We start from the raw sequence: 16,005 nt of genomic DNA, 5'->3' as shown, positions 1-16,005 counted from the left end.
ATATATGTATAATTTATTTTTATTTTACAGCTGTTTGTCAAAATTCACTATAAATTTGTTTTTGTTTCAAAGTAAACAAACATTTTTTCAATAATTTAAAAAATTGTTTGAGTTTATAAAAAAATTCAAACAAAATTTTAATAAAGAAAATATTTTGTTATGTACAAGTGTTGTCTATTATTTTGAATATTATAAAAATGTATCACAAAATGAAAACGTGCTTGATTTTAAGTACATTATGTTAAAATATTTACAAAACAAATAGACGTTTCTCATTATTAAAAAAAGTTGTTAGCATTGTTAACCATCAAATTTAAAACCAACTAAAATATTTATGAAACCAAATAAAATAAATAATAAAACACAAATCTGATTTCAAACATGCATTTGTTTGAAAATATTTTAGTCATAATTTTTTCTGTGTTGTTGGCTTGACTAAGGCGCCATCTCACTACCAGGGGCGCTGAAACCTGCACTAATAACAAACATAACGTGCAATTGCAGAGTTGTCAATTAAAAGCTTTTCTCCTCCTTTCACCACCTTTTCCTCTACACTCTATCCCCTTTCCAAAGAAAGTAACACATTTAATATAGGCATATTAATTGCCTGAGTGTTACTTCACTTTTTAAAAAAAAAAAAAGTTATGCTCGCTTTAATCCGTACCGATTTTAAGTGGCCACTTCTTTAAATAGAAAATGGCCAATGTTGGCCATTTAAATTCTCCTTTTCGTATTTAAATAGAACTTAAATATGTATATGTAATTTATATTTAAATACGAAGTAAAAATTTGGTCCATAGTTTAATTTTTGCCTTTTTGACCAGGATTTCTGATTAAATGCTCCTTAGTTCATCGGTTAAAAAAAGTAAATGCGGGACATTGTTAAATTAATGATTTCATAACAACACTTTTTTAAATATATAATCACAGGAACAGTGTTGGTAGTTCTTGGTGACAAAAATACCTAAATTCTTTAAAAAAATGGCAAAAAAAAAACATTTCAAAGCCGCGGTATCGGTTTTAAAAAATTGAAAACCGATCGGTTTTGGAATAATTTATTAAATATTAAGATATATATATCAGTTGATAATATAGAAAAATGCGATTTATAAGCAAATAAATGCATATATTGCAAGTATAAGCAATGAATTATTTTTTTATTTGCGAATAACTAACTCACGAAAACAATTCCTGTTTAACGACACTATTTACAAATAGGATCTTAAACATTGCCATATGTTATTAATGTTTTAAGATTTTCTTTCGTTTTTTAAATGTTTCATTGCATTTTTGCATTAACAAGAATTTTTGCATTTAAAACAAGTAAGAAATTATGGTCTATCAAGCTCGATTATATAATATCCTACACTGAGTAAATGAGCAAAAAACTATTTTTTTTAAATTTCAATAGCGGTATTCATGATGCAGAGCTCTTGGTCTGGTAAAAGCGCAAAAGAGCAATTAGTGACACACAATTTTACACATTGTGAACGTACCTTTATAATTTTCTGTCAATAAATTTTATTCTCGAACCATAAATTGCATTTGTAATGCACTTTTTGATTTCTTTCTTCGGATTTGTCCACATTATTTTGTATTATATTTTTTTCTATAAAATTTATTTAGAATTAGTATTGAATTTATTTCCAAAACAAAAATAAAATGTCATGAAATATCAAATACAAAATTACCTCAACTAATTTAGAAAGCAAAAGTGTAAAGAAGTAAAAAAGTAGTTATAATGTATTTTTACGAAATTGTACTTGAATTCAAATATAACGATTTTAAGGGCTGATTTGAAAGTAGCATAATGCTTTCAAATAACAGTGCTGTAATAGCAAGCTGTAACATATGTGTGGGCATTATTAAATAAAAGCTTTCAGTTGATTTGATCGTAAGTTGGCAACGCTGTATTCGATTTCGAATATTCAGTTAAAGAACATTGTAGAAAGTACACCACTGATGGCGTATGTATTAGTAAGATCTAGAATATTCGAATTTTGACAGTTAAAGAACAATCTAGAGTGCAGATGGCAGTGTTATAAATAGTGGCAGAGGTTGCAGTCGTGAGTGAGTTTATCAGAGGCGCTTTTCGAATAAACATCAACTGAGAGCCTTAAAGTGTGTTGTGTTTTTCAAGTAAATTCGTGTACATTATAAATTGTGTCTGTATTTCTGAGAATTTATAAACGTGTATAAAAAACATTGAGTGACTATTTAATTCTGTTGTTGTTGTACATTTTAAATAAATAAAGAGTTGTTACAATTTTTAAACTACTAAACGGCTTTTATTTGCAATCAAAAGTATCCGGTATATTTAAAGGAAATAAACCAGCGTTTTGAAAAGGTTAAAACGTAACAGTATTTTGTTTTTGGTTTTTGCTAAACTGCTCTTTTGCTATTTGCTAGAGAAAGTACTCTACATTGTGAATACCGCTTATAATTTATTTTCGTGAATGATTTTTGGAAGTTGGTTATATACAGTGGTGGCCACGAATTTAAGACACGACTTATAACGAACTTAAATATGATAATTTTTACAACCCTGCAATATCAAATTAGATCATGTTTATTTTTCAGTGTACCCTGTAATGTTAAGAAGAAGTACCGCTATTTTGTTTTGTTTGTTTTTACATTTTGTTGCTATTTTTATTATACTTTCGTAAAAACGTGCTTTTAAAGCTGGACACGAATTTAAAACATATAACAAATATTTGGTTTTTAAGTGACTATTTGGTGTTTTTTGAAGCTAAAGGGTAAGTAATGAATGTTTCATTCCATTTTATGTTGGAATACATCAAATTATTTAGTTAGAAATGGCCAGAGGTACTTGGAGTTCGGATGCCGAGCGAAAACTGATCCAACAAATGAATACTGATGGAAAACAATAATGGAGATTTCCAAGCTACTTAAATGTTCCAGATCCAAGATATACAACGCACTTGAACACATCAAGCAACATGGTACCACAAAAAATGTCAAACAGCACCCTAGAGCCCGAAAAACTACACCTAGGGAGGATAGCTTAATTTATAAATTAGCTGTTAAAGATCCTTTCAAGAGCTCAGGTAAAATTAAAAGTGAGATTTCATCGGGTTTTGGTATTAATATATCGTCCAGGACAATAAGAAGACGTCTGAACGAGAAAAACTTACGTGGGTGTATAGTCCAGCGTAAACCACTTGTGTCAAAAAAAAAATTAAATCCCGACTAGCGTTTTCAAGAGAACATCTCAATAAGCCGATGACATTTTGGAAAAATATACTTTGGAGCGACGAGTCGAAGTTTTGCCGCTTCGGTTCTGATGGAAAACAGTACGTATGGCGTCCTCCAAACCTGCAGCATCACCCAAAGTACACCCTTAAAACGGTTAAGCATGGTGTTGGCAATGTCATGGTGTGGGCAGCATTTTCCTGGCATGGTGTAGGTCCTATTCACAAGATTATGAGTAAAATGGACCAGCACATTTACAAAAACATACTGACAAGCGTCATGATACCATTCGCTGAAGACAACATGCCTCTAATGTGGAAATTTATGCATGATAATGACCCTAAGCACACTTCACGCCTAGTGACGAGTTGCTTAGAGGATAATAATATAACAGTTCTGAAGTGGCCAGCTCAATCCCCGGACCTCAATCCAATTGAGAACTTGTGGAATGATGTTGAGGAGCATGTACGAGCAGTAAAGCCAAAAAATTTGGGCGATTTATGGGAAGAAATTCAAAAGGCTTGGTATGCCATTCCTAAGAAACGCTGTATGGCCTTAGTTGAAAGTTTACCCAGAAGATGCGCTGCTGTGATCCAAAATAAAGGATTTCCTACCAAATACTAGGATTGTTTTATGAAACTGAGTCTTAATTTAGTGAATTAACTTTTATTTTGCCTATGTCCTAAATTCATGACCAGGCTAAAACTTGTATTAATCTGTATAATATGTAAATAAATATTCGAAACAAAATATAGGTAACAAACTATTGTTAATTTTTTTTCATAGCATTACTAGGATCTTTAAAAAAATAACATAAATCTAAAATTTGTTCGATAAGATGTAAAAATTATAAGAAATATATAAGTGACATGTCGTGTCTTAAATTCGTGGCCACCACTGTATAGGGGTTATGACTAATTACGGACCGATCGCTATGATTTATTTATTTATTTCCGTTGAATTTCATGAGAATACCAACATTTTTAAGAGATTTATTCTCGTTAAAGTGATTTTCGAAAGCAGGCCTTATATGGGAGCTAATTATGTTCCGATCATCATAAAATTTCGTGACATGACTTCCGTATATATTATTTGGAGCGAAATTTGTGTAGATACCTATATAAATTAAACAGTTATGACTGTAACTTCTAAACGGTAAGTCCGAAATTTCATATGCTTATAGAGGAAGTGTTGTCGAGTTTAAGTTTTGAACTTTGACCTCATGGGCCCACCAGGGGCGCGACCAAGGGTCCTCAAAGTAGGAGACTTCGGATATGTTACATTTTTAAAACGATGCTATTATAATTATCTCTTATAGCTTTGAAAATTAAATGTTCAACATTTTTACCCACCGTACTCCAGTTAGATAACAGCGGATCCAAATATTTCCTTACTTTCACCAATTTTCCTTTATTGGAGTAACAACACATGTATGTGTCAAATAGAATAATAATAGAAGAATAATAGAATAAAATTATGACTAAGTCCAAAGTTATATGCAAGTTCTATTAATAAGGTTTGTGCAACTCTACAACAATTCAAAAACAAAAAGAAAAACAGGCATTTTGTTTGTGTAAAACTATACTGAACTTGTCAAAAACATTACCAAAACAAACAAACATAATATAATTGTATTTTCAACAACATAGTTTATTTTTTCAGATATATGAAATTCAAGAACTATTGATGATAAATAAATAATAATAATAAACTAAAAAAAACATAAACTAATACATAATAGCTTTACAAAAACTGGCAAAAGTGGTCCACACAAATAACGCTTGATGCGGACAATTTTTTGTAACAAATGTCACTCCAATTTGTCCTCACCATTGGGTCTTTTGGCACATGGAATAAAGAATAAATTTCATTTTATTTTTAAAAATGTAACATATTTCATCCATTTTTTTATGTTTTTAATTTATTTTTTCCGTTTTCAATTTGTTCACGACACTTTTTATTATTTTTAATTTATTTTTTCAGTTTTCAATTTTGTCACGACACGTTACAAAAGTAAACAAATTTGAAGAAAAAAAACAATGGCGTTCTAAAAATGTAAACAAATTTTGACAAACACAGTATGTAAATACAAAGGGACAAACAATTATCAGCTGTTTAGTTGCACAGACCTTATTAATAGACCTTGGTTATATGCATTCGAATTTAAAAAGGCGATTTTTCGCTAATTTTTTGGGAAAAAAGTACTTTGTTAAGTACTAAGTTATCGCAAAAAAATGTCTAAAAGGATGTATAACGAATTTTTACTTTTTGAAAAGCTAACTTTTCATCAAATATTTTAAATGAAAAAAAAAAATTGAAAATTGTTGACACCGAGGGGTCCATTCAAAAAACGTCTATTTTTTATGTAATATTGAACTTTCGGGCAAAAATTCTCAAATCGCATACTCGATATCAAAATATAGTAACCGATTTCAGATGGCCCAATATGTTTTTTAATTATTTTGTAAAGGGTTCCGATAACCCCGACCCCGGTATGGATATTATAGCCAAAAAACTAAAAATTTCCATTTTTTGGATTTTTCAACACTTTTTTGGGAATTGCGGGATTGCTGTAAATAAATTTCAAAATTTGTTTTTATTTTTCCATAGAAAATTCTACTAAAAACTATTCATAAATAAAAATTTAATTTCAATTTGAAAAATTTGTATCTATGCAAAAATTCAATAAAAACCATTTCAATAAAAGCCATTTCAATGTGGCTTTAATTAGGGACCACTTAACAACTCGCAGAGAATTTACCTTACTATTGGTGGAATTAGCGTAAATCATGTCTTTTTTGTTGCCGATATTGTGGAAGAAGTAATCATTGGTGCAGACTTCATGATTAGTCACAGCATTACTTTGGATATGGGACAAAAAGTCATGAATTGGCGAAATGTTGAAATACCACTTGACGTCGGAAATGAGAGCTAGTCCCAAGTAAGAAAGCTAGTATTTGTCGAGCACCAAAAGTTGCCACCGCAGTCAGTATATTTGGTATGAGGAAGAGGAGGATTGTGTAGACAATGGTTTGTGGGTGTTGGAACCAGCAGATGTGAAACGTGGCCATGTAACGATGGAGGCCCTCGTTGAAATGCATATCATGCATTTAAATATATATTTTTAATTTATTACCAATGCGAAAGATCTTAGTAATGTACTCTTGAGTTGGCTAATATCCAATTTTGTGCATTTGAAAGATTTTGTCAGATACAACTAGGGTTTTTATCCCGGGATTTTTAGTCGGGATTCCCGGGAATTAAAAACTGACGAAACTACAAAGAAAACAAGTTAGAACTCTATTTAAAAAAAAAAAGTGAAAAGTTTTTGTTTTACAGTTTTTCCTTTATAATAGTTTTTGTTTTACAGTTTTTCATTTATATCTCGGCAATAATAGAACGCTTGTTAATATTTATTTGGGGTTTTTCGAATGAACATTTAAAAAAGCATATGGAAAACTACACGATCTATAAATAAAGGTGAATAATCTTCAATGCCAAGATTGACCGGTGCGAATTATTCCAGAAAACATGGATAAGATATTTACACGTTTCAGAAATATTTAAGAATTTTGGCATCGATTTGTTAGTGCATATTTTCGAATATTTTACCCTTAAAAGCATATTTTTCCATATATTTATTTTAAGAGCATATTTATGTCATATTTTTGAGTTTTTAGAGCATATTTTACTGTTTAATAGCATATTTTGACTTTATCAAAAACAAATTTTGTCTTACTTATTTTTCGCTGTTGTGTTACAGCTTTGTTTAAAATTCAAAATTGAAAAATAGATGGCTTTTCACCAAAAAAAAATTAAAAAAACAAAATTTTTTTTTAAAAATTTAAAAAAAAAAAATTTTTTAAAAAATTAAAAAAAACAATTCCAAAATTTTTTTTTCCAAAAAATGAAAAAACTGAATAAAAATTTTTGTTCAGCTAAAAATATTTAAATTTTTTATTTTGAAGTATAATTTGGTGAAGGGTATATAAGATTCGGCACAGCCGAATATAGCTCTCTTATTTGTTTTAATATAAAATAAGCATTATTTTAATAAAATCGCCATCTAAATATCAAACTTTAGTTCTAATTCAAACTTAACCGTTCTAAGTGTTAAAGAAATATTGTCTTTTAAATTTGCTCCTATAACATCAGTTAATGTCGAAAGAACATTTTCTATGTATAAAAATGTTTTCAGATCCAATAGATAACGATTTTTATTTGAAAATTTAAGTCAATATTTTGTAATTTATTGCAATAATAACCTTAATTGAAGAAGTGACTTTATATTTATATAAAATATCATCAAAAAATACCTCTCGAGGCCTTTTCATACATTAACCCTCTAACCGGCCAATTTTATTTCGAGGTAAAATAATATACCAGGTTATTGTTTGAAAAAAAAGAAATACGTTGGAATAAAAACAAACAAAAGACAAGTGCACGTTCTTCTTTATCACAATAAGTAAATTGTGATAAACGTATACACGTATTTACCGTTATAACGGGAAAAAATAACCAAATAAAGCAGCATTTCATACATTTAACATACCCGCCTAAAGGCAGCCTTGCCGGTTAGAGGGTTAAGTTCCTATAGTTTTTATGTTGTATTTAGTTTTTGTTATACTTGTTTTAGTTCATGTTATTTTTGTTTATTTTATATTACTTTACCTTTTTAGAAATAAATGTTATTGATTTTTTTAAATTAAAGTATATTTTTTGGTTAAAAATTATATAAAAGTTTGTTTTTTTAAGAGCATATTTTTTAAATTTTAAGAGCATATTTTAAAGTTTTTACTGCATATTTAAAGCGCTTAAAACTATTTTTTTAGAGCATATTTCCGGTTTCCCTGTTGATAACGATTCACTACATCATATTACATATGTACACAATTTTAAACTTTTACTATCAAAAATAACCAAGTTATAACCAAAACTGAAACTAAAGTATCATCAAGTACATGATTTTCTTAAATAAAATAACGTATATGCTTTGAGTAATTAATTAATAAATCGTTTTTACCTTATTTTAGGTAGTATCCTAAATTTTTTTATAATAAACTTGTTGCAATTGAATATTTTTTGCAGTCTTTATGAAAATTTAATGAAGGCCCCTTTTTTAGTTTAAAAAAGTAGTTGTTAGTAATTAAAATAAAAAATTTCAAAATTTATATATAAACTGCTTTTATTTAAAATAAAAAAATTTTATTTTTTCATGAAAATTTATATTGATGATACGTTTTTTTGTTTCAGAAAACAACAATTCACATATCTTAAAGTGTGCTTTGAAAAAAAATTTTTTTTTAATAAAATATATTTCTAGTGTCATCTCAATATCTCAAGTAGTTTTCATTTTATATCGTTTTTTGCTTCTCCTATAAACTTATGAAAAGTGATGTTACGTTATTTTGCATTTTAGGTGAAGATATGTTGTATTGTAAAAATTTACCTTTGAATCCAATAATTTGGAAATTTTCGAGATCAACATAAATTTTATCACTCCATTCCTTTTACTAAAAGGCTTAAGAATTTTTTTTTTCAATTCATTTTGAAAATGATTAAAAGCTAAATAAATCTGAATGAAGAAAAATCATTATAACTTTAAATTTTTAGTAGATTTGAATCAACAAAAATTAATTAATACGAAGCTCTATATATAATGATTATAACAATAAGTTTTTATATGAAATTTTGCTAAAATATTCATAGTTTACAGTATTATTATATATTTCGGGAATAGCCGGGTACCCGGGAATGTAGAGAAAAATTTTACCGATTCCCGGGAATCAAAAAAGGTCGGGAAATTAAAAACCCTAGATACAACAAATGTTATGGATGGATCTCTGTTTTTAGACACTTAAAAAAGTCTGTGGAAAGTATCGTATGTAATTAATGTGGCTGTCATTCAATACACCTAGTGGCATTAAAAACATGCTAGAAGTTAGAACAATTCAATTGAGGACATAATATCGCGGTATATTTTTGTTGTAACTCGAATAGGTTATATAAATTTAAAAATACAAACATTTCTTTTAAATTTTAAGTCTAGCAGTAACAATATAGCTTTCATTTAAATAAATTGTAGACGGATATCTAGAGCAACACAAGCTTGTAACGATTCCGAATGGTTAGGATTGTTTGGGAACGGGACTACCCAAACTACTACGGCTATGCTCGTCGTTTGGGTGGGTGCACTGTTGCCAGATAATTTTGGTATACAATCGTCAAAATGGGACAAAAAAATCGTCAAAATCGGCAAAATATTTCTGAAATCGTCAAAAAATCGGAAAAAATAAAAAAATACCTAGATTTTTGTAAAATTTGTCGGTTTTTTAGAAAAAACTAACAATACAATAAATAATTCACATAATTAAAGAATTAGTGTTGTAAAATTGGTGTTATACACAGAAAGAATTATTGCTAAAATATTTTCTAACAATCGCCTGTCTGAAACTAATTTTATTTTCTATAAATATTTTTATAGATTCTATTAATGTTTTTGTTTGATTTTTATTTTAATACAACACTTGGGATAAGACAAGAACAAAAGCAAATAAATAGGTGTGTTTGTTGTTATCATGTGCATCTTACTCACATTTGGTAATTTCGTTTGCATTCGTGTATTTAACATGAGTTGATATAATTCTCACTTGGTTAAAAATATTTTTTAAATAAGTAGTTTTGTTTTTGTCAAAGACTTTACAAAAATTGTATGATGTATGATAAACATCTAAAAACATTAAATACTGTTTTAGATGTTTATTTATTATTGTTTTCTTTACTTAGCTTTCTCTTTCTTAATTTTCTTATTTGTAATTTTTTTTCTATTTTCCTATTTTTATTTTCTTTTTTTTCTGATATTATTATTTTTTAAAAAAAATTTTATTGGTTCTATACCAATTTAGCTTCAAAATTATTTTTGGGACCAGACAAAAATTTTACTGTTTTAAACAAATTTTTGTTTGAAATTGTGTTGTAAATTCAAACAACTTTTTTATTAAATATGATACTTTTTTTAATTGAAAAAATATGGATTTTTTTTCAATTAAAATTTTGCAAAATTTCTTGTTTGAATTTACAAATTTTGTGATAGGTCCTAATTCAAACAATATTTTGTCTGATTGAGCAAATTTCTTGATTGAATCAGAAATTTAATTCTTTCTGTGTATAATATTTTGAAACTATATGTCCAAGATTTATAGCAGCTGGTGATTACAATGCAAAACATACATTTTGGGGCTCTCGCCTCATTACTCCTAGAGGGAGCCAACTATTAGAAGCAATATCGTCTAACAGACTAGATGCCATATCTAGTGGCCAACCTACTTATTGGCCTACAGACCTCAATAAGATTCCCGATCTAACTGACTTCGCTGTAATCAAGAATATAAAACGAGAATTTATTTCAGTGATCCCTTCGCTGAACCTCTCGTCAGACCACTCGCCTACAGTTTTAACGTTATTAGAAGTTCCAAGTAAATTTGAAAACTATTACTCTTGTTTCCATAACAAGAAAACGAACTGGTTAAAGTATAAAATATTGTATGTTAGTTCACACTTGCCACAGAGCATCTCATTGAAAAATTAATATGAAATACCATCCGCTGTCGATATATTTACAGGTATTTTAACAAACGCTGTTAAAGTGTTTACGCCCCCAGTCACCTTGGGGAATTACAGACAGTCAAAATGTCCTAAAAACATTGAATCTCTTATCAATGAAAAGAGAACTCTCAGACGTCAATGGCAACAATCACGATCTCCGAACGTAAAGGCTAAACTTAATCAGTGCCAAAGAAAACTTCACGTCGCACAGTGTTGCAAATTTAAAAATAGCGGCCAAAACTCTATAACTTTTGACACGGGCGGAATTTTTTAATGCGGTTTTTTTGTTTGATAGGTGACATTTTACCCTTATTTTGGTATATTATTTTGGATATTAGATTATGACGGAATGTAGCTTAAGTATTACACTATACAACAAAATCAAATTTTTTCCAAAATTACAAGGTCAGACCAATAAATTTTGATAGAGGAGACAAAAAAACACACGTGTATCGACGTTTTGAAAGTTCACATCTGAATTTCATTTGAGGGGAGGTTAAAGTTTCCCAACTCCGGCACATTCATATTCACCCTTATCGTGGTTGGTGTAGGCGTATTTAGACGATTGTCGTATTTGTAGGCGTATTTAAAATTCAATTGTATCGTGAAAAATTGTTCTACTACGCCATAAAAGAATCATATTGTAACAGATTACCTAATTTTATTTGATTCTGAAGCAGCCTGTTTAAACAACTGTCAAAAATCACAGCTGTTTAAATTTAAATTTTATTAACGCGGCATAATTAAAAATTAATTAATTTTTTAAATAAATGTGTTGAGTGTGGGCTTGTATTCATCTTTAGAAGAAGATGATGGCGATTTTTTTAAAAGTAACACTAGAACTTATTTTACGCTTTTAGCAGTTTCATCGGCCGCTTAAGACCGAAAGGTTCTCTGTGTTGTACAATAGTGAGCATATCCAATAAATTTTCTGCATCCTCTTCTAATGGTGATAACTTAAACTGTTTCAGTTTTTTTTTTAATTTAAATTTGAAGTCCGCCCATATCTTCAACCAATCTTCACCTGTACGGAATGGTGGTCCAATACAATTTAGGTCGTCTGCGATTTCATTCCACCCTTTTTTATGTTTATTTTATTTAATCCTTTATTAAAGCCTCTAGCCAAATACGTTTTCTTTTCCATTATTTTAACTAACTTAAAATATTGTGCTTGCGTTGTAATTTTTAATCTAAAATGTTTGAAATCATCTGAAAAAAATTGTATGTAAAATTTATTACTTATCACTTTTTCTACTCTTGTCGTGAGTAAATGTTCTAACGACAGTTTTTTCTGTTTTGATAGGCAAATACGCCAAACACGATACCGTTTTAACGGGTAGTTTGTAATAAATTTGTTTACAGAGCTCAATAAACGACACAAAAACGACAACTACGATAAGTGTGATTGTTAATCGGCATAAGAAACCATGTGATCCTATGTAAACTGTTACGGAGAACATTTTTGTAAAATATGTTAACCCTCTGAATCCTCAAGGCATGGGTTTTTTTGTCCTTCTTTTAAAAAAGAGCAAAAAGCTCAATTAAAACAGGGATTTAAAGGGTTAAAATGTTAGCAAAAATATTATCCGTGAAATTTTACTATAAGTCCGTGAATACACCAAAACGGAAAATTCAACCAGAAAGTCAGAAATAAGACATAACAAAAGAGACCCTAGGGTTAATTTCGCATTTATTAAGAATTTTATTTTAAAGTACCCCAAAAATTTAGCACGAAAATATTTTACCTTGAATAGCAAATTTGAATAGAAAGTATTCATTAATTAAATTTTTTAGCTCTAGGCAATTCCACTTCATTACCACACAATGTCCAGCAAATTATTATTTGGAATGAAATATATGTATATAAATAAATATATTATTATTAGTTATTAAATATAAATATTAAAGTGTCCCTTAGAATTTAATTTTTTGAAGTGTTGAAACAGTACCCGCTGAAAACTTTCGCAATGACCTAAAATACCACCAAAATTTTTTTAGCTTGTTTTAAGAAGGGCAACCCGTGCCGACTTTCGATTTAGTTTTGAGGTGCATTTAAATAATTACTTTTGCAATTTAATTTAAAAGAATCGAAATATGTACATAATTGTCGTTCTAATAAGATATAAAAGACAAAAATTGGGGACACTTGGGGTCAAAATTAATGTGTTTTTTGTGATTTTAAAAGTTCAGGGTCATTTGGACCCCAAGTGCTATTAAGGGTTAATTTCCATTTTTGTAATGTTATTGTAAATACTAGACTTCATTTAATATTTTTCCTAATATCATCAAAATCGGCCCAAAAATATAAAATATTTCGTTATCTTTTCATTAGAATTTCCAAATATTGAAAAATTTGACCTTCACGATTTAAGGGACTATAATATTCTGAACAGATTTTACTAAAAATTAATAACAGTAAGGAAATTGGGCTCATTCTATAAAATATGGCCAAAAAATTAGTTTTTCTCGAAAATCGAAAAATTTATATCGCAGGTATGGAAAAACTATAGGAGATATTGACATACTTTGTTCACATTTTTATTCCCTATTATGTTATAAATAAATCCCCATGTGATGATCAAAAAATTCTAAAATTTGTTTAACAACATTTTTAAAAATTTGAATTGGAGTTTTGAAACTACCGTTAAAAAAATATTTTTTTTGGTTATACCTGCGAATAGGATAACTGTATCCTATGAAGATAAAAACGCATATACAAGTAAATATGGATATATTTTAAGTAAGAATAAACTTTTGTTTTAATATTTATTTAATGGCAAAAGTTTAAAAAAAACTGAAAATATGCATTTTTCCCCTTGTAAATGCACCACGAAACTAAATCGAAAGTCGGCACGGGTTGCCCTTCTTATAACAAACAAAAAAAATTTTGGTGGTATTTTAGGTCATTACGAAAGTTTTGCGGGTACGGTTTCAACATTTCAAAAAATTTAACTCTAAGGGACACTCTAAGAAATATATTGTTACGTTTTAACCTTTTAAAAACATTGGTTTATTTCCATTAAATAAACCGGATACTTTTGATTGCAAATAAAAGCCGTTTAGTAGTTCCAAAGTTTAACAACTCTTTATTTATTTAAAATGTACAACAACCACAGAATTAAATAGTCATTCAGTGTTTTTTTATACAAGTTTATAAATTCGCAGAAATACAGACACACTTTATAATGTACACGAATTCACTTGAAAAATACAGCACACTTTAAGGCACTCGTTGATGTTTATTCGAATAGCGTCTCTGATAAACTCACTAAGGACTGCAACCTCTGCCACTATTTATAACAATGCCATCTGCACTCTAGATTGTTCTTTAACTGTCAAAGCTCGTATATTCGAAGCCTAGAGCATACGCCATCTCTAGTGAACTTTCTACAATGTTCTTTAACTGTCAAAGCTAGCAAACATTCAGCGTTGCCATACTTACGATCAACTCAAAGCTTTTATTTAATGTTAATAATGCCCACAGATATTACAGTTTGAGAGGCACTGCTTTCAAATAGTATTTTGCAACTTTAAATAAGCCGTTAAAATCGTTATATATGAATTCAAGTACAATTTCGTAACACTGCTCCCCGCTTAAGCCTGTTCGTCCCGAATAGGCATATACTCATTTCTCCCATAGGCAGCTAGTCGTTTCAGAAGTTCAACCTTAATTCCCGATATCAGTCTTCCACATTTCCGTATTCTATAAACCATGTCTTCCAATTTCTTAACTACCCTATGTGGCCCTTTGCAGTGATTCCTTAATTTGGATGACAAAACCTTATTACGTTGTGAGCTATATCTGGTTTTCATTTGGTCATTTGTCATTTTAATTCGTCTCCGAACGAGTTCATGCATTTCTTTTTCTGCTGAAGCACCTTCACCCATCTGGGAACCCGGCATGATGATCTTTTCACTGCGGGACAGACCAAGCAATCCAACAGGAACCATTCCGTCGTTGAACTGTTCAACAGGGCCACCATTGTTACATGGGCACTTCTCACATCTGCTGGTTCCAACACCAACAAACCATTGTCTATACAATCCTCCACTTCCTCACGGGCCCATGCCAAATCCTCTGACTGCGGTGGCAACCTTTTGTGCTCAACAAAAACTAACTTTTTTACTTGAGACTTGCTCTCATATCCGACGTCAAGGGGTATTTTAACATATCGCCAATTCATGACTTTTTGTCCCATATCCAAAGTAATACTGTGACTAATCACGAAGTCTGCACCAATGATTACTTCGTCCACAATATCGGCAACAACAAAGACATGATTTACGCTAATACCACCAATAGTTAGTTTCACATTAACTTTACCATGGACAGCGGTAGGCTCTCCAGTAGCGGTGCATAGACATTGCAAATTGGTTCCATCGATTTCTTTACTAAATCTGTTCTGATGATAGACTGCGACGCTCCCGTGTCCATAGTAAGGATGTGCTTCCGACCGTTGATGTGCCCACTAGCAGTAAGATTGTTATTTTCCTGTTGCAGTACTGATATGGAGATGGTAGGGCCATCAGGTGTGGATGTGGATGTCCCTCAGTGCTAGCTCGCTTTAAATATGGCTCCTGTAATGCTTGATGATTCGCCAGCTGGTTATTTCTTGATGGTGAAACATATCTGATTCGCTTTCTTGGTGCTCTGCAGTTTCGCTGAATGTAACCCATTTTTCCACAGTTATAACATTTAACTTTGGCTTTAGTTTGTCTCTTACTTAAAGCCTTTAGACCGTCCCTTATAATTCCTTTAAATCGTTGACCATACTTCTATAATTTTCAGCGACAACCTCGATTTTCCGCACATTACACATCTGGGACTTTGAAATTATCTTTGCTGTTTCTTATACCAGCGCGAATGAGATGGTTTCAAAGAATGATGACTTTGGTGTGGCATATACCGCATATTTTATCTCTGGATCGTTGTTGTTTTCCCCTGAATAAGTAAGCTGTAACAAACGCAAAATCTTGTAGTATCTCATTGGTTTTCTGCACTCTACCACGCTATTCCATTCGGTATAATTCTTTTTTATGTTCGCCACCGTACTTACGTTGTAGCGCCTCCATTATGTCATCATAACAATTTCTGTTGCTCACTGGCACGCTTTCAAGAACTACCGCTGCATTTCCTTTTAAGGCCAAAATCAATTCGATAGCTTTTTCTTCGTCTTTCCACATGTT

Source organism: Calliphora vicina, chromosome 4 (assembly GCF_958450345.1).
Source record: "Calliphora vicina chromosome 4, idCalVici1.1, whole genome shotgun sequence".
Classification (NCBI taxonomy): Eukaryota; Metazoa; Arthropoda; class Insecta; order Diptera; family Calliphoridae; genus Calliphora; species Calliphora vicina.
This window is presented reverse-complemented; position numbering follows the sequence as displayed.